The sequence below is a fragment of the Accipiter gentilis genome, chromosome 33, assembly GCF_929443795.1.
Source record: "Accipiter gentilis chromosome 33, bAccGen1.1, whole genome shotgun sequence".
Lineage (NCBI taxonomy): Eukaryota > Metazoa > Chordata > Aves > Accipitriformes > Accipitridae > Astur > Astur gentilis.
The window spans coordinates 3,264,481-3,285,333 of record NC_064912.1 but is presented as its reverse complement, the minus strand read 5'-3'; the positions used below and the strand labels follow the sequence as shown (position 1 = coordinate 3,285,333).

At 38.5% G+C, this 20,853-nt stretch overlaps 2 protein-coding genes across 4 annotated transcripts in view; one reads left to right on the top strand and one right to left on the bottom strand.

Moving 5' to 3' along the window:
• The window catches only part of GLIS2 (GLIS family zinc finger 2), a 300,390-nt gene that overhangs the window by 72,883 nt on the left and 206,654 nt on the right, over positions 1 to 20,853 (top strand). The window lies entirely within an intron of this gene.
• The window catches only part of CREBBP (CREB binding protein), a 97,773-nt gene that overhangs the window by 61,485 nt on the left and 15,435 nt on the right, over positions 1 to 20,853 (bottom strand). The window lies entirely within an intron of this gene.

Below are 20,853 nucleotides of genomic sequence, written 5' to 3'. Positions count from 1 at the left end.
CACTCAGAGTTTCTTTACGTTAACCTGCATCCTGGAGAGTGACTGTTGACAGATTCAGGACTTTTTCAACTGTACAAAATGTTGTATCTTTATAGAAGAATCTGACCCACTATATACACATTAAAAAAAAAAAGCTGTTACTTGGCAATGTAAGAGGTTATCATGTACGTGCTGTGTTCCAGAGTAAAGCTGAATAATTCAAATAGCATCTAAGACCAAAAAACCCCAATTGCCTCAGAGCATCAAAAGCTTAGTAATAAAGACTGCTTTTAAAGAAAAGTGGTATTGACTACTATCACATTGCAAAAGTATCAAGAATTTTATTTTCTGTATTTCTGTGTTTGTTTTGTAGGACTGTATGTTCAAAGAAATTAGTTTTTTAAATTTTTATTTATTACAACATGATTTTGGCAGCTTTTCTCTGAACAATTAATAGCAAAGTATTTAATAAACTTACCCACTCATCTTAACCCACTATTTCAGACAAGGCATGAGAAAGTATTTATGAATAGCTTGGTATAGATGATCCTATGATGGTCTATCAGATTAACAGTGAAGAAAACTTCTGAAACTAGAAGTGAGATTCTGAAAAAGTAGCTTAATGACCGACTATTTGAACCTTTCAGAGGCCAGAAATAGGAACATTAGCTGTTTGGCTGTTATTCAGTTTCTCCTTGTGTCTAAATCCCCAACTACAAACTTCATTTGCAGAAGGACTTGGCCCTTCTAGTCTTCTTTGAACTTGCCTGCAGGTTTGGTGGAGTTTTTTTTTTTTAAATTGAATAATACACTGACTATCCTGGCTACCACCACTATGCTACAACTTCCTATGAGCCCCCTACAGCCACCACAACTGCTGTGAAAGCACAGTGGTGAGCCCGATTTGGGAGACAGAAATGCTGCATGCACATGAACCTATTTCCATGGCCCTACTTGGGGCACACCAGCCTGCAGGAGACGGTGCAAGCAAAGTCCTTCTTAGACCTTGCAGCTTAAGGCTGAAGCACACTCAGCCACTGGGGAGGACATGGAAAAGATTCGGTGCAGACGAAGTTGCCTAACATGGATGTGCTGAGCTTGCACAGCACGATGTTATAAGCCTCTGGCAGAATCTTAAACACAGCTGAACTTTCAAAAAGCAAAAGAGATTTTCTTTAGGCAGTGAGAACACTAAGCAAATTTTACACCAAATTTAAGTTCTTGCTCCAAAAGAAACAGAGAGGTGTTAATCTCATTTCACTATCAGGAAAGATTAACTTGTTTTTTTATTAAAGGAAAAATGTTTAAAAATGGATTTTAAGGAAAAATATCACAAATGTTTCAGTCTCAAAAGACAAAAGAACAGAGAATTTCTTTTTAGGTTTGTTAAAACTCTAAACCACTAGAACATCCCAGAAGCACCAAGGAACTGCAATCCTAAAAGGTACCACATGGTTGGTTTATCATATTTTAGTATTTCCTTTTCAATAGATCTTATTATTAAACATATCACAACTCAGTACAACAACAAAGCAAACTTTCAAGTCTTCCAAACTGAGTGCTTAATATGATGAGGATGATGTTTCCTTTTCTAGGTGGTCATTAAGTAATAAATACTTGACTGAAATTTTAAGAAATGCCTTGCTGTTCTTTGACATCAAGCTGGAAGCAGAGTAGCTTCCATTTGAAACCCTGTGCTTTTTTTAAACCTGATCTCTCCCACATTTTCAATGTCTAATGTATTTCGAAGTCTAAAGTTGTGCTTTAGTAAGTGAAATGAACCTAAGGCTAGAGTTACATCAGTCTATGACTTTAAAAAAAGGCAGATAGTTTGATAACACTGTAAAACATTAGACATGGCCTTTAACCTACACTTCATTTTTGTAAATTACTGCCACTGAAACAAACTGCAGAAGACTTTTTTTTGTTTGAGGTCCATCTTTAAAAAAAATAAAAATAAAAAATCTGAAAAGGTGGAAAGACCTATCTTTCTTATGTGGCAATCCCTGAAGCAGACATGGAGACAAAAATCAGATGAGACCATGCACGGGTTTATTAAAGCTCACAGATGTTTGTAGTTTTAGGGTTTTTTTAAACTCAGTTTTGCCTCAGAGAAGTTAACCTTATTAACAGGACTGTGATTTCCAGAGACTAGAAGTGCACAACACAATGCAAGAACTGCTCTAATGAACTCCTACCTATTTATAACAGTTTTCAACCAAGTCTGGGATCGACAAAGAGTTTTAGTGGCAGAACAACCTGCTGCCAAACAGCATTAAGATCAACAGGAAGGCAACAAATAGGAGGTGGGAGAAAAGGAAGAATCAAGCAGATCCCCTGCATATCAAACACTGAAAGACATCCAAGTACATAAGGCATTAATTGGCATTTCCTGGTTAATTAGCTGAACATTGAGATCAGGTGACCTTCCATAAAACTATGTAAACCACTTCTAATTGAAATCTCAAAAAACAACTGGCAAATATGATCAGATGATTGAGCCTACAAGCAGTAAAGATTTTACACTGCTTATTCATTCTGCAAACTGAAACCACCAGCTCCAAAGCAAACCAGTCAGAAGGCTCAAACGCTGTGGCTCCTGCCTCTGCCCCCAGGTTTTTTCCTATGTGAAATGAGGGGGCAGGACTCAGAAGGCCTTATTTTTTTTGTATTTCTGAAACAGAACTCTGAACCCAAATTACATAGTTCAGGGGAAGATTACTAGGTAATTACAAGTCATCAAAGAAGATAAACCAGCAAGAACATGCGAGTTAGCAACCTGGTAAGAATGGTTGTTCTCATGGGGGACTCTGAGCCATCACAAAGACTTGTATTTTGCTTAAAGTTTGTTAGATTTACTTTCCTGAAAGGAATGAAAGCAAAAAGCAATCCACTGCAAGGTGTTTCTTTTTCCACCTGCAACAAATGGGCCCTGATGTGTATCACAGGGCTACTCAAGATTCAACATATCAGTGTGGTAGCCAGTGCATTTCCATTACAACAAAAGCAGAAAGCTTTCTCTCTGCAAACCCAGGTTATGTTGCAGTTTGCTCCCATTTTGTTCTAAGCTTAAGGATGTTCCCTCCCCTGTTGCCTTCTCTTCTTCTCTATCAGTTCCTTCAATTGTCAGGTCATCTCCTTTCTCTACCTGATGCAAACATTTTCTGCAGGCCACGTTCTCTGCACTCCATCCCGGGGTGGCTCCTTTAATCCCACCTCATCTTCTGGCAACTCACATTTTATACTCATGTTTCTGTGTTACAATTTTGTGCAACTCTTGCTTCTTGCCCGGTTCTTTGTAGTCACAACTGCAATGACTTCTGACGGAGTAAGGCAGACTCTTGCCATAAGCAAGGTGTTTTCTATGCTGCTGTTCCATCAGCTGCAATGGGGGAGATGCAGGCGTGCTATAAACCACCCCAGCACAGAACTGCAAGTCAAGGCTAGAAGTGCCTGAAGTAACACGATTAATGCAGGACAGCAGCTTAAACACATGATTTCTACTCTAAAGCAGTTCTTCTCAGAAATATGATAATGTTACTCTCCTTTAATGGAAAAGATGCATTTAGTTTAATAATTCTGCTATCCCAGAAAGACAAGCAGATTCTGTTCCCTTTTTTATCACTATGGCAACTCTCTAAGATACTGGAATCTATTACTGAGTGTGTATAGGAAATAGGCTATTTTACTCTCACAATCCAAGGAATATACAAACTTCCAAGCTGAAAAAAGAAAAACTTAAAACCTTTGTTTAGCTGACTTGAACTACACAACACATCTCCCATTGCAATGTTTTGAGCAGCAGGTGTGGGAGGTACTTCCTCTTTGTTTTGCTTTTTCTTTATTTTCAGAGCAGAACAGCAATTCAATTTCCTCTAGTTCCTGCAGCTTCATAGATATTATAGATCAAGTCTGTGACTAAACCTATGTACCTCATCTGATGGGTGCAACTCAGAGTTGATATGACAGAAATGAGAAGTTCACCAATCTAATTTAAAAGATACCTTAGGACCAGACTGGATCTTCATACTATGCCATTTCTTCTACTTTTAAAGCTTACTCTTTTCCCCTCTTCTTGATCACTGCTGACATACCACAGTACTTCTTCCTCCAGCCCAGCATCAAGGAGCTACCCTCTTTGGACACAAAGCATCTAGGCCATAAATAAATCCTGTCCTTTCCTCCTACTCTAGGTTTTTATTACCTGTCCCTTCACCTCTACCACTATAGCCAGCTCTCTCACTCAAGCAGAGTTACCTCATTACCACCTATTCCTCTGAGGCTTCCAGGACATGCAACTAATATAACACACTGCAAAAATCATTCACCGTTACAAGCACATAATTTCCTATTCACAATTGCTTTTTTTTAGCTTCCCCTCCAACATGCTGTCATAAACCACAGAACTGTATACAGTTCTGCTCCTTGCTACCCATTTTCCTTTGGGAAACTCTGCTCTCCTCTATTGCCCCAACCCACCTTTCACTCCAGGGCTTTCAAACATAATAAAAGATCTGGCAGGACAGACTGAGTTTACAATTAGTTTTCCTGCAAGAGAAAGCATCCTCATTTGCAGGCACATGCCAAGGAGCAGCACCTACCTCTGACAACACTCCTGGGTTTGTATCTTTACCACCACTGACTACATAAAGTTAATGCTGTAATTTATTTTTTTTTAATAAGTTGGTCCAGACATATTAGTCCAGGGAAAAAAAAAATCTTATCTCTAAGTTAAATGTTGATTTTCATTCAATTTTTAAGCCCTGATTCTTCTGTACAAAAATGGAAGAAGGTTATTCTGGCCAAGTATTTAAAAACAAAACAATACCACCAGATGCGGACTAGCCTGACAGCAGAAAAAACACTGAAAGCTTGATACAAGAATCAAAGAACTCAAAGCAGCATGGGTTCAGTGGAAAATAAGCCTTGTTGAAGTAATCTGATTATGATCCAATCCTGTAAACTAAAAATAGTTATTGTTAATATTCAATTCAGTCCCTACTAGATTTTTAACTGGGGAACAGTCCTAGAAAGAAAGGAAGCAAGCTAGATAAGCTTGGCTGGACTTTGGAAGCTGTGAATCTGCAAAATGCTTGAACAACATATCCGAGCTCTCAATATGACAACAGGAGGTATGAAAAGAAGACTGGGCAAGCGTAAAGCGACATCTTTATGCGGTTGACTTGATGTGAATGCTATTGCAGTGACGACGATCATGCTGCATTAGTTCTTCATGAATGATATGTAAAAATGACAGGATTCAGAGAAGCCTCAAGAACTATTCAAAGGACTAAAAGGCATGGCTACAACAGACGGTCTAATTGCAATCTAATAGCCTAATTTATTTAGCTAACTATTTAAGCTTATTAATTTGCTTATCTTACTAAGACAAGGACTGAAGAGATCCTAAAGTACCGATATTAGGAATAGAAAGGTGATAACACAAATATCTTCAATTTGCAAAGACATATGAACAGGTAAGAGCTGAAGCTCTATAGCTTCAAAGCAAAAATTAGAAAAAAAATGCAAGTGACCAAATTCCATTGATATTCTTAAGATTATATTAAACTTTTATCTAAATAGTGTGTGCTTCTCCTCATCAACAGGAATTAATTCACAGAATCACAGAATGGTTTGGGTTGGAAGGGTCATTAAAGACCATCTAGTTCCAACCCCCCTGCCATGGGCAGGGACACCTTCCACTAGACCAGGGTGCTCCAAGCCCCATCCAACTTGGCCTTGAACATTTCCAGGGATGGGGCATCCACAACTTCTCTGGGCAACCTGTGCCAGCGCCTCACCATCCTCACAGTAAAAAATTTCTTTCTTATCTCTAATCTAAACCTACTGTCTTTCAGTTTAAAACCCTTACCCCTTGTCCTACCACTACACTCCCTGATAAAAAGACCCTCCGCATCTTTCCTGTAGGCCCCCTTTAAGCACTCGAAGACCACTGTAAGGTCTCCCCAGAGCCTTCTCTTCTCCAGACTGAACAACCCCAACTCTCTCAGCCTGTTCTCATAGGAGAGGTGCTCCAGCCATCTGATCATCTTCGTGACCCTTCTTTGGACTCACTCCAACAGGTCCATCTCCTTCTTATGTTGAGGGGCTCCAGAGCTCAATGCAGTACTCCACATGGGGTCTCACCAGAGTGGAGCACCTCCCTTGACCTGCTGGTCATGCTTCTTTTGATGAGGCCCAGGATACAGTTGGCTTTCTGGGCTGCAAGCGCACATTGCTGGGTCATGTTGAGCTTCTCATCAACCAACACCTCCAAGTCCTTCTCCTCAGGGCTGCTTTTAATCCACTCATTTCTCAGCCTGTGTTTGTGCCTGGGATCGCCCCCACACATGTGCGGGACCTTGCACTTGGCCTTGTTGAACTTCACGAGGTTCACAAGGGCCCACCTCTCAAGCCTGTCAAGGTCCCTCTAGACGGTATCCCTTCCCTCCAGTGGGTCGACCGCACCACACAGCTTGGTGTCATTGGCAAACTTTGCTGAGGGTGCACTCGATCCCACTGTCCATGTTGCCAACAAAGATGTTCAATAGAGCCGGTCCCAATACTGACCCCTGAGGAACACCACTCGTCACTGATCCCCACTTGGACATTGAGCTGTTGACTGCAATGCTTTAAGTGTGACCATCCAGCCAGTTCCTTATCCACCGAGTGGTCCATCCATCAAATCCATGTCTCTCCATTTTAGAGGATGATCCCTGGCTGCTCGAACAATTTCTCTGTATTCCTCCCAGGCTACCTGTCCTTGTTTCCACCCTCTGTAGCTTCCTTTTTGTGTTTGAGTTTGTCCAGGAGCTCCTTGGACAAAAGGAGCCAAAAAAAAAAGCCATAAGCCATTCACAAAAGCCACAAGGCCTAAATCAGAGGTATTAATGTCTGACTTTGTATTAGTGTCATTTGTATATGCCTAATTCTCCATAAAATGGAACCTAATAGTAGAAAGGGAATTAGAAGTTCCCTTCTGCTTGTCTAGAGATAACAGAAAGGTGAGAAGAAAAAGTTATCTCAGGAAGCAAAAATGATCTAAGATCATGACCAAGCTGCCAAGTCCATTAACCAAACCCAGAGATAAGAATCAAAGTCCAGGAAAGCAGAGGTGCAGAACAGAAGCCAAAAACTGCATCGAACTATTATATCCACCTCTGCATCACAGAACTGTATTAGACTGAGCATGGCTAAGCTCAGCTTCGGATGGTTGCTCTTCTAACAACATGAGATCAAGGACAGGGTAGACTGCGAGAGAATTTCATTCACTCACTCAATCCAGCAGCAATTAAGTTGCCTCTTCAGACTGACATTGATTGCAGGATCACAAACCCAGTTATGTTGTTAGCTAGGTATCCTAAGGAAACTGGTCTTAAGCAACAGTGCTGTGACAATCAGCATCCCATCTCCTTCCCCTTCCTCAAATCAATTTTTCTCTAATCACTTTGGAAATCACTGGTCAATTTGACCCATTTTTGTTAAAGGTTTCACAGATAATTAAGTTCCTAAGACTGCTGAGTACAGAGATGGACAGGCAAGATTATGACACTCAGATTAACATCTCCACGAAGAAAATGCACAAAGACCTCTGCCATTACCCACTGTGTTTAGCAACAGACTGAGTATCCAGGGCTCTGAATGAGCCACCATTATTGCCAGTTTTGCCCTGTCAGCACCTCAGAAAGATTATCTGAGGACATGCGAAGGAGCTGAAAGCACAGTAAGAAATGGTTTAGAAGACCCTTGGGGAGGGGTGCTGTGAAGAACTACAGCCTCTATAGTGCTGTGAGGATACACAGCCAATATACTGGTTATGCTACTCTCAGATCCGTTTTGGCAACGGAAAAATAGGAAGGTCAGAGCCTTTTCTCCCACCAAACTGTTCCCATACTTCTCAATCTGACAAAATAGATATAGGAAGAAGACACAAAGACAGCCTTTTCATGAACCACCACTACCCTTATATTATTCTGGAATTAGTTTATGGTACAAAAGCTAAAATCCATTTAACTGTAAGCCCCAGATTAATAATTTAAATTATTTCAGAGAACAGAACATACATGTCATAATTAAAAAAAGGAGAGAGAGAAAAGGCATCCTGGATATGATCTGTTTTGATAAAAGGCCAGATCTTCACAAACTAACAGTAATGTTGAAGAGTTGCATATGTGAGAATTTGCCCATTCAAAGGTATAGATTGCTCTAGTAAGGCACATTTGTCACTCACTACTGCTTTCTTCTAAATCCTTCATATTTGCAAGGAAGGACACTCCCTCTACTTCCTCCTGTTGTATCACTGAACCCAGTGTGAAATAACATGCTAAATGCTGAGGAGACAATAACTAGTTCCACCTTTCAAAAGCTACCTATAAACTGTGATTGAGTCTTCTGAATGCCTGAGCTGTAACTTTAGAGTTTATACCATAATCAATAGCCTTAGGCTGACAGACCAACTGTGCATAAATAATCCAACCCTTCTAGAGCCATTGCTACCCAGCATCTCTCAGGCTTCATCCAACCCCCCCTATGTGTTAGGGACACTTTTCTCCCCCCCCCCCCAAAAAAAAAAAAAGAGCAGGAAAGAGAAATTCTCCACTTCCCACTATGACCCACAGATCCAAGAAGTATTCTTTGGGTTTAGCATGAACAGAATGATTGGGTATACAGAAATGGTATACTGCTCCTGCCTCCAAGCTATCACTGTCGCAAGTCACTACAGGACAGGGATGATTCAGAACTTCTTTTGTACTTGCTGCTACCAAGCCATGCAATCCCATGCACCCTTTGCTTTCCTCTTTTATGAGCCTCACCAAAACCAGTCACTTAATACTCTATTATTGGACTACGCCTTCAAATCCCTTGTCATCAAATTACTACACCTACTTCAAATCTGAGCTTTCAACATGCAACTTGGTTAAAAAGCTCAGCATTTTCTCCCCCTTCTCTCTTCTCATCCATTGAAATGTTTTTGCTACTAAGTGTGTCACCTTGCTTGGCTTAAATAATTTTAACTTTCTTCCTCTTGATCTTTCTCTCAAGACAAGGAAATCAAGTAGTCAGGTGTCTCAGATGTTCAGAAGTTATCAATTAAAAATTATACGAAGTACTGTGAATGCAAGAGTAGGTCTGCTCTAAGTAATGAAGGAACATCAGAAATTCAGACTGATAGACAATTCAGCTGCTTTTAATACTGTTAGTAAGCAACAGTGAAAGAGGACAGAACTGCTTTCAAAAGGCTTACTTCTGGTTTCCAAAGTGGTAACTCAATGAGAGACAGAGACCTGTGCTTTGCCATCTGCACTGCTTCACCACTGGCTCCCAGATGAGTTTAATGCACACAAGTTCAGAGCTACTATGATCTGGCATCAACCATCTGGAGTTAATCCCTCCCCAGTCCCTGTGTGCTATTGCCACAACTCCAATCAGCTGCTTTTGCTTGCACACTCAGTACAAAAGAGCAGCTTTCCAGGCAGGCACACACCAAGGACTTTGCCCTTTGGACTCTTATTTACCTCTGGTATGAAACACAAATCTCTAAACAAGAAGCAAGGTCCACCTAACCTAACTTCTCGGAGAAGTGTAAAAGATAGCTCCATTAGGAATTTATGTTCATTTGTGAAGTGGGAAAGTCAGGCTTTCTTTACTATGTTGGCATCATCTTGTATCTGTTTACTGACAAAAAAAAAAGTCTCTACTAATTACTATTTCATCCTATAGTAATGTGTTCCAAAAGAAAGTCACCATGGTGCTTGGAATGTATATGCCAGAGGGACAGATGGAGAAGCAAGGAAAAGATTAATCATTTTATGGCAGAAAGCCAGTGACTTTACAAAAAAAAAAGTGAATTCAGTTTCAGTGCAAGAATGGTAGCAATCCTATTATCTCAGCTGAGGTGAGAGCTCCTCACCTAAACCAATCTGCAGATTTGGCAGTCTGACAAAAATACTAATTTAAAATTATCACTTTTAAAGTCAGTAACAAGAATGCCTTAAAAAAAAAGTAACATATTAAGAATCAGTTTCGAGAATTAAATCATGATCTGGCTAGCAGTGTTCAGAGGAAGCCTATCTTGTGCGGGAACTCTCCACTCTCCCACCTCTAAGCTAACTGCTATAACAAAAGCCTACCGCAACAGATTCATGAAGCATTTAGTTTACTACTGAAGAGTAAGACACTCAAAGAAGAATACTCAAATGCCTAGGAATAATTGTAATTTACTTCATCCTTTATTACAGGATGAAAGATTTAGTAAAGCTAGAAATAAAATTTTAAAAATCCCATTAAGAAGAAGCCAGGTGTTTTATTACCACTTGTAATAAGATTTGAAATTCTCATCCAAGCATTTCGCAGAGGTCAAAGACAAATTTAAGTATTCCAAGGAAACAAGACCACTTAAAAAAAAAAATGTACAAACATTTCTGCATAATTACTGAAATACAAAAGACAGAATTTTGTGGGAAAACGCTCTTTACAAATGACTGGATCTATAGAGGACAAACTCTTTTAATACATTTACCTAGAAATAAGACTTTTCCAGGAAAAAAAAAAAAAAAATCATATGCTTACACTGTATATATACCTAAAGAAAGAAAACGTCTCCAAGATTCCACACAAGCCTGAGTGCTAATACAATGCAATATACTATAGGAAGAATCAAAGTAATTTCTGCACTGAGCACACTCTTGTACTTATGAATCAAAAATAAAGCTCTGAAGGCTTACTTTGTAATAAGTGTAACCTCTGCAAACAAAAACTTCAAAGCTCTAATGGATAATTAGCCACAATTGATCAATGTATTCCAATTGCTCTAAGAGCTTTTATGACTGCCAAGCAAAAAAAAAGTGGCTTTCTTCAGATAAACAAGAACTATTCTTACCACAGAAGAATAGAAAGTTGACCAGAACAGCAAAATTAACTAAAGATGTTTCAAAGGTTTGTTTCATCAAGAAAACCTAGTTTGGACACAAACAGTAATTCAACACTTAAAAAGAGGATTCTGAAAGACTGAAATTCATTTAAGATACACCTCTACAGATACTTGATTGTATATTCACAGGCCAAAATCTTTATGAGTTACTTCTAGAAGACGCATCAGCATGTACTAAAACACATTTACAGTCCCACCAAAGCAGCATTTTGTAGCACAGGATCTCAACTCAAGTATTCCTGTCTTCCCCCAGTTCCTATACTTCAGCATCATTAAGCTAAATGCAGGTTTCTAAACCAACAGCAAATCTCAACACAAAGTCCGTGGTTCTTCCTTTATTTTCTGTACTGTAAATACTAGCCTTTTGAAATGTACCCAACAGGCCACAAAAGAATTTACAGATGTGTCTGCCAGTACCTCAGCAGTTCTGAAGTTCCTATAGTTGGCTGGAGACAGCCAAGTAAAAGGAGAGCACGTCATGCTCCAAAAATTCAGTATTATAAGGAATAAACTGTTTTGGTAAGAAAAACAGTAGCATTATTTAAGAGATTCTTTCCCATTTATCTCCTAGAGATTGGCCAAAGATACATTACCAGGCAGTCTGTGTGATATGATATTCTACAGAGGTGGGGGAAAAGGCAATAGTAGCTCTACAGAGTAACAGCAACAGTAAAGGTGTCTCAAAAATATAATGAAAAGAGGTATTCTGTTTCCTTTCCTTACAGTATATACTCTCCTTGACAGACATGAATCCTAAAGGAAAACTGGACACACTGAAAGGAGAGATTGCGCTTCTGAAAGAAGTAATTATTTTATTTCAATCCCGAATGGGGTGGGAGAGGAGAAAAATCAAATAGACAAGAAACAAACTTACACTACAGCTTACATTAAATGAAAAAAAATCAATATAGCTTACTCAAAGGAACCACTTAGCACAAATATCATAGTCTGACATTAACAGTAACTAAGGAGAAACATAACTATAATTTACACCGTTAAAATAATTTTTTTAATAACTTTAAGAGCCAAATATGTTCATTTTGAAACACCACAATGACTTCAAGATCTACCTTGAAATTTCCAGGTTTTCCATCTTCTCCTTGAAGATTTAACAATTCACATGAAGCTATCAAAAGACTTCTCAACAGGTTTTTAAACAAGGTAAGATCTGATTGTCATCTTTAAACACATGCTTAAAATTGAACAGTGTGAACAAACACTGTACACACATACTTCTCATTGAAAGCAGCCTGCACACAGAACTATCCAGAAACATAGTTTAACCCAAGATGCCCAACATCAGACTAAGAAAGTAAATACAGCTCATTCCAAGAGTGAAATCCCATCTTCGACCTGTTCCAACACTTTTCCATTTCCAGGGTACAAAGATCCTCCCATTGTAAAGGCAGCTATTTAATTCAGTCAATTTGCCAAAAGTTTCAAAGGGCACTTGTTTTTTGTTTGTTTTTAAAAATCCCCTTAAAAAAGAATACCATACAGATAGGACAGCATTATGCTGCAGTCACTCTGAAAACATAAAACATTTCCGCCCTGAAACAGCAGCATCTCTCAGAGACTGCTGAATAATCTATTTACTACTCTCTTCTAAAATTCTATTTCACAGACAGGTCCTGTTGGCAAGGATGTTCCTATATTTAACGTGCTGTATTTTCATTATGATTCATTCTAAAACAAAGGCACTATTGAATCCCTTTTATGGCACAGTATGCTTCTTATTTGCCAAACCTAAAGCAGATTCACACATACGCATACCAAAGAATACAACTACCACATTTGGGCTTGAACATCTTCAGAACATGTAAGTACTAACATTTCCAGATGCTACTTACAGGTAGTTTTTGTGCATCAGGAGTTCAAAAATCATCTTAAATCCTCATTCATCTAAATCTCAATTCTACAAAGTATTTCTGGCCTCACAATTAAAGCCATCGCTTGGATTACATAGCAACAGTTAAAACACAAACAATAAGCTTAGTATGCTACTTCCCTCCCCAGTCACAGCAATTTCTGGAGTAAATACTGTAGTGGCAAGGAGGAAGAGGGTGGAGAGGAGGAAGGAGCATATGCCATTCAAAGCCAATGGACAATGTTGCAGCAAACTGTCTATCGATGCCACACACAAATGGATTTAAGCTTCCAAAAAAAAGCAACAGGTATTTACTCCAAACATTCACAAGAAGAAAGGAAAATGCTATTATATTTTGCCATTCCTTATACTCAGCCCTGCAAAGTAAACTAGCAATTGTGTCAATAAGAATTCATGATATTTTTTTTCCCCCAGATGTGGGGGGAAACTGTGTATTGAAACATCTTTTCTAGTTTAAAAGTTAATCTTTAAAGGTAAAAAAATAGCCTGCTCACTATAACGTAGAATAGGGCATGCCCTGTGTAGCCTTTTGCATTGAAATTTCAACCCCCTAGCAAAACGAGGGGATTTCAAAATTCCGAAGTGCAACTTTCCAGCATAATGTTATTTTTTTGTCTGATGGTAGAAGGTGTCCCATTTGTACTTCAACGAAATGTTTTTCACTTGAAGGAGAATCGCCTCCTCTCACTGCTTCTACACTCCTGATCTGTTTCTTAGGTAGGTTGACACAGTATATCATGCTATACGTCATTTTCCAAGTTTCCTGCATTGCCTTTTTTCTAAGGAAACAGACCACCAGCATTTAGTTTTCAGACCATAATACCAGCTGCTTTGACATATTTTTGTATGTACTTCCAATTACAGGATTCCCAATATAATCACAGCTCATTGTCAGGTACAAATATTATCTTTTAAGTAAGGAGAAGTTTTGAGACCTGCTTGTCATCAGAAATGCTCCTGTGAAATAGACTCCAATCACGCATACAGATACTATTAAGAAAATTGCTACAACAAAGACATTTCCTTCTGACTCAAGTAACCAGGCATTTCGTAACTTCTACACACCAACATTTAAGTTGGCAGGTTTTCCTCCCTCTCAACATCCGAGTCATTTTTTACATGTGTATTAAAAAAAACAAACTACAAACATCAGCAGGAAGATATATGATAACAGTCTAAACACTAGAAAGAAATAATTTCAGTCACATCTGTTAGTAAGGACTCTGAAGTTTCTGTTATTTTAATAAACCTTCTGAAACAACAGTGGAAATCTTGGTTTTAATCTCTGGCTTCCAAAAGAACCAGTGGACCCACTAGTTTCGCTTCCAAAACCTTTCAGATACACTACTTAGAAATAAACACCATTCCAACAAAAACTGAAGAATTACAAGACAGTAACCAATAAGATTTAGAGTTCGTGACAAAAATCTTTAACGTTTGTGTTGCCACAGTAGAAGATAATGGCACAACTCTACTCTGAAAAGATACCGTAAACATTTCCCTTCTGTCAGCTAGATGATAAGCCAATGCAAGTTAACAGAGACAGGCTTTTTAACTGCCTGAGTTGGAAGCAGGAGGAAGGGAAACCCAGTTGTGGTCTGCCCCCAAGAAGGCTGACTGTTCTGTTTCTTGCAGCATTTACCTTGCAGCACTAGAGCCAAACTGAACCTAGATACCTGCTTAAGCATAAGCAAAGAGCCAAGTGACTATCGCTTCAAAGATCTTCAATGACATTGCACAACTGCAAACGAAATTTAACTCATGTACTAGAAATAGGAAACAACTCAATTTCAGGTGCCAGGAGTAATAGTTGTGGTAAGTGAGCTTTTTAAGTCGCCAAATCTCTTTGCTGTATCAGAAATACATTCATACATGGAGTACCACTTTGCATGGTCATGTTTCAAAACAAAGCCACGTTACAGATATTTGAATTTTACCACGAGTCATTGAGTTTTGCTGTTACGTGTTTCTGTACATTTATATCCTTCTGTTTGTATTATTATAAAAGCACGTATGTCTCTTCTCAGTAGATATGCTGTTTTGGTGATAGTTATTCAACAGAGAACCAAGCAACTATGGTCAAGTCTGCGACATTATTAAGAGTCCCTTCAAACTGGGAAGCAGCATTATTTGGAATACAATTTGGACTGGCTACTTGTGTCTGCCAGAGGCATGGCCTGCTAGGAGACAGTCAGCTTGGCATCCTAGTACGGACAACTTAAGAGAGTGAGAAGCAAATTAACTGCAAGTCATGTTAAAACAATTCAGGCAGATTCAAACGAATTGAGAGTCACCAGAGAAACAAACAGCACCAGCAGTTTGCTAAAACACACAGAACTGCATAGGAATGAGAACATCTTCAGCTGACTTAATTCACAATCAGCAAGCGTATCTAAATCTGGTACTCAGCAGTATCAACTGGGTAATCTGTTCAAATAGTTTGCTTCATTTTTTCTCATCATAAATTTTCATTACTACAGACTCCTCAAAACACTGAGTCAAGTAACGTAACTACATACACAATTTAAGTCTTGTATCAGAAATCTTGCTCTTTAACGTAGTTTATTATCTTATTAAATTTATTCAAGATTAATATCCAACACCAATCAGTGAACAACAGGGAGCAAAATGTGAATGTGCTTGTCAAAGGCACATGTATTATATATACACCCAGCCTAGAAACAACAAATAACAGAATCCAGTTCTTTTATAGCTCAACCAAAAGAGACAACTGGTTATTCTCTTGGCAGACATAAAAAATGGGTTTACTGTTTTCTGAAGTTCACTTCTGGTAAGAGTTTCTCTTCCTCTTTAATCTGAAACTTCTCCTACTGCAACATGCACTGCTATGTGGCTATTTTGACTAAAACGAAGTTGAAAACATGCATTACTGAAAGAAATTAGGCCAATACAGTTAAGAGAAAAATCTGTTCTGAACTCATACACAAAAATCAAGCATAATAGATATGTTCTTGCACAGTTAGTGATTATTTTGAACCTGTTAAGATTTTTTATGTCGATCCTACTACTGGTACCAACTTCCAGTGGGGCTTAAATACAGACAAACACAGGTAAGGAAAACTCAACAACTGTACACAGCACTTGGAAGTCGGTATCTAAAATTCATTACTACCGGATCATCTCCTGAAATATTACATTGGAAGATCTGCCATCCAGATCAGCTTTTCTATCAGTTTGTCCCTGCCAGGCAGGTTCTAGCTTATATCAATACAAATATTTTCCTTTAGAGTTTTCAGAATATGTAGAATGAGGTTACTTAAAATCTACAATCTTGAAAAAGCATTTTACAAAAAAACCTAATAATGTTGTGATCCTCACAACTAGGTATGAAAATAAACAATCATTTTCTCCTGATCTCTTTATAGATTCAGACTAAGATCTGACCAAACAATTATATCCTTTTCTGGGGCATACAGAGCCCAATAACATGTTTGATTAAACTGCACCTTTCAGAAAGAAAACTAACCTTGAGGTACGTTTACTAGTTCTATAAAGAAAAACACTTTGAAAGGAACCCCCAGCAAGCTGTAGTTCTACTGCAGCTTAAAAGCAATGGCTTCTGCAGATCAGCTGCCACACACAACTCCCTAATTTTTTCCTAAGTTTCTGCTGCTGGGTACCAGCATATCCTTATTGGAGCAATACAGCTCTAAAGTTACTGAAGAAAAGGCGATTCCTTTCACAGAATTATATAAGGGAGGCATTACACCTTGGAAACACATGAAAAAGAAAACACTCAAGAGTCCTACTCATCTCAACGGAACTTTACTACTTCTTAAGGGAAAGAGCAAAAGTACAAATTAGGTGAATTGCTGTCCAAAACTCTTAACGAGAGTGCAAAAAGGAGGTTGAGAGCCATACAAAGTAAATGGGAACTTCCCGATATTTTTTTCTGATTTTCCACAAGCTTTGACAGCAGTATTAGGACAAGGGGAATGCATCGTGGCAAGAGACTATATAACATCTCATCTACAGAAACACAACTTCAAGCTCTTGCCAGCCACAATGAAGACTTCATCTCCCTCATTTGAAAAAGACGAACTCCCACAGCAACAGGAGAGTATCAGGCACAGAGCGTGCTTGCAATGAAGTGCTCATTTCTATGGAAGCAATAGACCATCTGCTTAGCTTTGCTACTACTTAACGTGTTCGACAACCAACAATCTTAAAAAAAGAACTCTAATTTAAAAAGATTTTCTAAATGGTTTGAATATGTTTTCTGGACTTAATGGACTTTACGAAAAAAACATGGTACAACACAAAAGGACAATTCTACTACTACTGGAAATTACTGTGACAAGATGACCTGTTCCTCTATCCCTGCCAAGTGATAATTGTTCAAAGAAGAATCCTTCTGCTCTTATAAGCAGATTTCTTAAAGAACTTCAACCCAGTCAAATGAAAACTATCATTGTAACATCATCCAAGAAAACAAGGCCACAATGCCACAGTTACAAACAAAACTGTTACAGGAAAGGAATCTGGCAGCGAACAAAGCAGATATATACACAGTAGCTCTCAGAAGAGAGGTTTCCTCAGAGGTTTCCAGATGATCTCAGACAAGTCAAAAATCACAAAGCAGGGGCTCTAAATAAATCTGAATATGCAAATTGCACAGTCACAGCCAAGGAAGAATTCAAATCATTGCTACATTAAGTTGTTGTATCTTTAAGTCACAAAATCTTCTCAGGCACTACTCTACTCCCTGTTTCCAAAAATATTCTAGGCTACCGAGGACATGCTATGTACTACAAGATAACATGACTATGATCTTAATAGGTATTGTTTAACTTCTACTGACAGGTTGCTTCTTCCGGAGGATCATATGAAATCTATGAAATGCTTTGCTCATGTCTCTATAGATTGAGGAATTATTTTGCTTTAAACTCTGTCAATTGAAAAACATTTGTCTTGATGTCAGCACCTTATGAGAATCAGTTATTTTTCATCCCCTTTTAAATTGATTAGGGGTAAGGTTTATCTGCCACCCTTGGCTTATGCAAGCACATGGCACCATGAGCTTGACTTACCAAGCTCCTTTCTGGCATACTTTTCATTCTTTCAAGAGCTGCCTTAAAATGTTAAGTCCAGCTCAAAATTAACAGTAATGGCTTATGATGCTCCAGATGAAATGAATCCCGGTTATTTCTGAGAGCAGGTGAAAGGATCAGATCCTGGATTTTTTTTTCCTTCTTTTTCTCTTACTAGGAAGAATGCTTATAAAAACATACCACAAGAAAGAAAAACAGAAAAAGCAATGGACTTTCCTTGATTAGTCATTTACTAAAAAAGGATTAGAACAAACCATCAAGGAAGCAAGGTCTTGACCAACAAAACTGGCCCCAAACCATAAAGGGTCATGAGTGCTATACACTGCATATAAACACATTGAATCAAGAAAAATGGGTTTCTGAGCCATACTTGAATGAGGTTAATCAGTGATGCACATCACTTATTTTAAATATAATGAGAAAATCTTGGTTTAAAAAGTTCTCTTAGATTTTTTTTTCTGCATTCATGTTTCACATCTCTTTCTTTCCCTTAGGATATTTTGCTACAGTCACCACCTAGAGAATTTGCTTCCAGCCTTGACACAGTTCTTCAAGCATGATGTCAGCTCCATTTTAAGCCATTTAGTCAAGTTAGGCACATTCACTATTAGGTAGATCAGCTGCCTCACCACTTCTATTGCTGCTCTTCAAATCTTTTAAGCTGTATACATTAAGTGGTAAACATCAGGGAACAGGAGGTGAAAAAAACAAACCGACCCACATTCTCCTTCAGCAGAAATTTCAGTTTCAGAAAAACAAACTCACTGAAACGTTTCTTTACTTTTCTTAAAAGCTTTCATCACAACTGGAGCATCAGTAAAAGAAAAAGCTATTAGGACAATAAACTGGGGGATGGGAAGAGACTGGAAAAGGATGCCAATCCTCAAATGCCTACTAAGGAAAATGGCAAAAATTGTGAGTGCTTCTGCTTGTCAGAAGCAAATACAGGGAGCAAGTAATTTGTTCCAAAATGGAAACACAAAATATTTGTGTAAATCATTGAGGTCACCCACTCTCTTACTGAAGAAAAAAAATCAAGATGTAAATAAAGTAAAACAAAAACAACAACAAAAAAACCCAAACCACCAAACACAACACTTTTAAGCTTCATCTTGTTCAACAAGAGATGGAGACCTGGAAAACACCATTTTTTCTATTCCTGTAAGTTGGCCAAGTTTTTAAAGTTGTCTTAAGTGCTAGCACCTTCACAGAAGCACCATTTTATCACTTACGCTCTGTCATTAAACAGTCCTACTTTTTCAGTTTCTCCAAACAACTCTGTGTGTAAGGACTTCTGAAAGCACTAATTTTGCTCTAATCTTTTGGAAATGCATCACCAGTGCTGAGCACAGCACTGCATAAGAGGACAAACTAATGATTTATGTCATAGGGATACCTCCGCTATTCTTTTCCAAATTACTCCTTGTTCAAATTAACTTTTACTTTACTTCTTGAACATATGCTAACTGAGAAAGTCCAGACTGCCTTCCCGAGCTGGTGAATCCCATTTGCAGCTGGCATCAGGCTAAGAGTTAAGTCCTTGAAAAACAAAATTTGTCCCAAATGCTGGCCTATTCCCTACCAGGGGTGGGTTTGTTCAAGATAAACCAAGACTTCACAGAACTTGCCCCACTAGGTTCATATATACTCTGTCAGATGAAGACCTTCGGCAGGTTCCTTTGCTTTGGGGTAATTCTACTTGAGTTAGTTCGCATAGAAAATTAGCAGTTTCATCACATAACTGCATAGTGGCGAGGAAAACTCTACTCCTAAGGACTTAGATATCCATAAGTTTATAGAAATAAGCCAGATAATTAGAATTTGTCACTCTTCCCACAAATTTCAAAGAAAAACAAATGAAAGATAAGCTGATTTTCTTTCTGTGCAGACCAAGCCACTCCACACAACAAATTTAGCCGACCTGAAGACTGAAGACTGCTATATCCACTTTCACATGCTATGACCTTCACTCACACCACAAGCATCTCTTCCTTAAGCAAAGGGATCCCCTTTACTGCAGAGAGAATGCTTTTTATGTTTTTTTACTTTAAAAAATTAAAATTAACTGTACAGTACTCCACAATGATGCCAGCATTTCTTCAGAGAACATGACATACATTTTTATGTCAGGCAGTGCAATTTTTTTCCACAATTCCTAACAAATCAATGAATTAACATTTACATATTAATAAACACAACAATAATGACTAGTGATATATGAATAGATAAAATATCAGAGATGATACGTATCAGAATATGGTGGTTTTGCCATCAAAATTTCAGGAAGGAACTGTACCAAAGCTACATAGACATGAGGCACACTGCTATCCAACTGAAAGCCAGGAGGAGCAGCAATCAAAACACTTCTCTAATCTCACACCTGGAAAACAAAGAACTAAAAAAGCAACGACTATATCAAGCAGGGACCAGAGCAGTGCCCCAAGACAGAGGCAGATACTTCCAGGTGTATATATTCCCTGTCCCAATCTGCAACAGCCACTGAATTAGGCTTCTTGCCCAGACACTGCCCTTCCCTTTCACAGAGTTTGCATTAGCTTAGTAATCTATGTGAAGTTTGATGTTTTCAGATCACTTCCTCTGTATTTGAAAAACATTCCCTGCACAGCTGTGGACAGTAGTCCTTGACAGGAAGACCAATTGCTACACCTCTCCCTTCAATCTACACATATTTCTCCAACAGTTTTCACACTGCTTTAGAAGATATTGCTGCCTGGTAGCTAAATTGACATCCTGCACAGAAGTAATCATCTACTTCCTTTTTGCAGGATTACACTACTCTTTTCTAATTCACCCTGCTAAGATACTATCCATCTTTTAACTTCAAGTATATGTTTTTCAACAAGTGCTTTAATTTCTGATTACATGAGAAATACTGTTTTAATTATCTTGCTTTCTTGCTATCACTGGTGACTGAAACAGTTAACAACAGACTCAAGAAGGCACATTCTTTAGTTCTGTTCCAG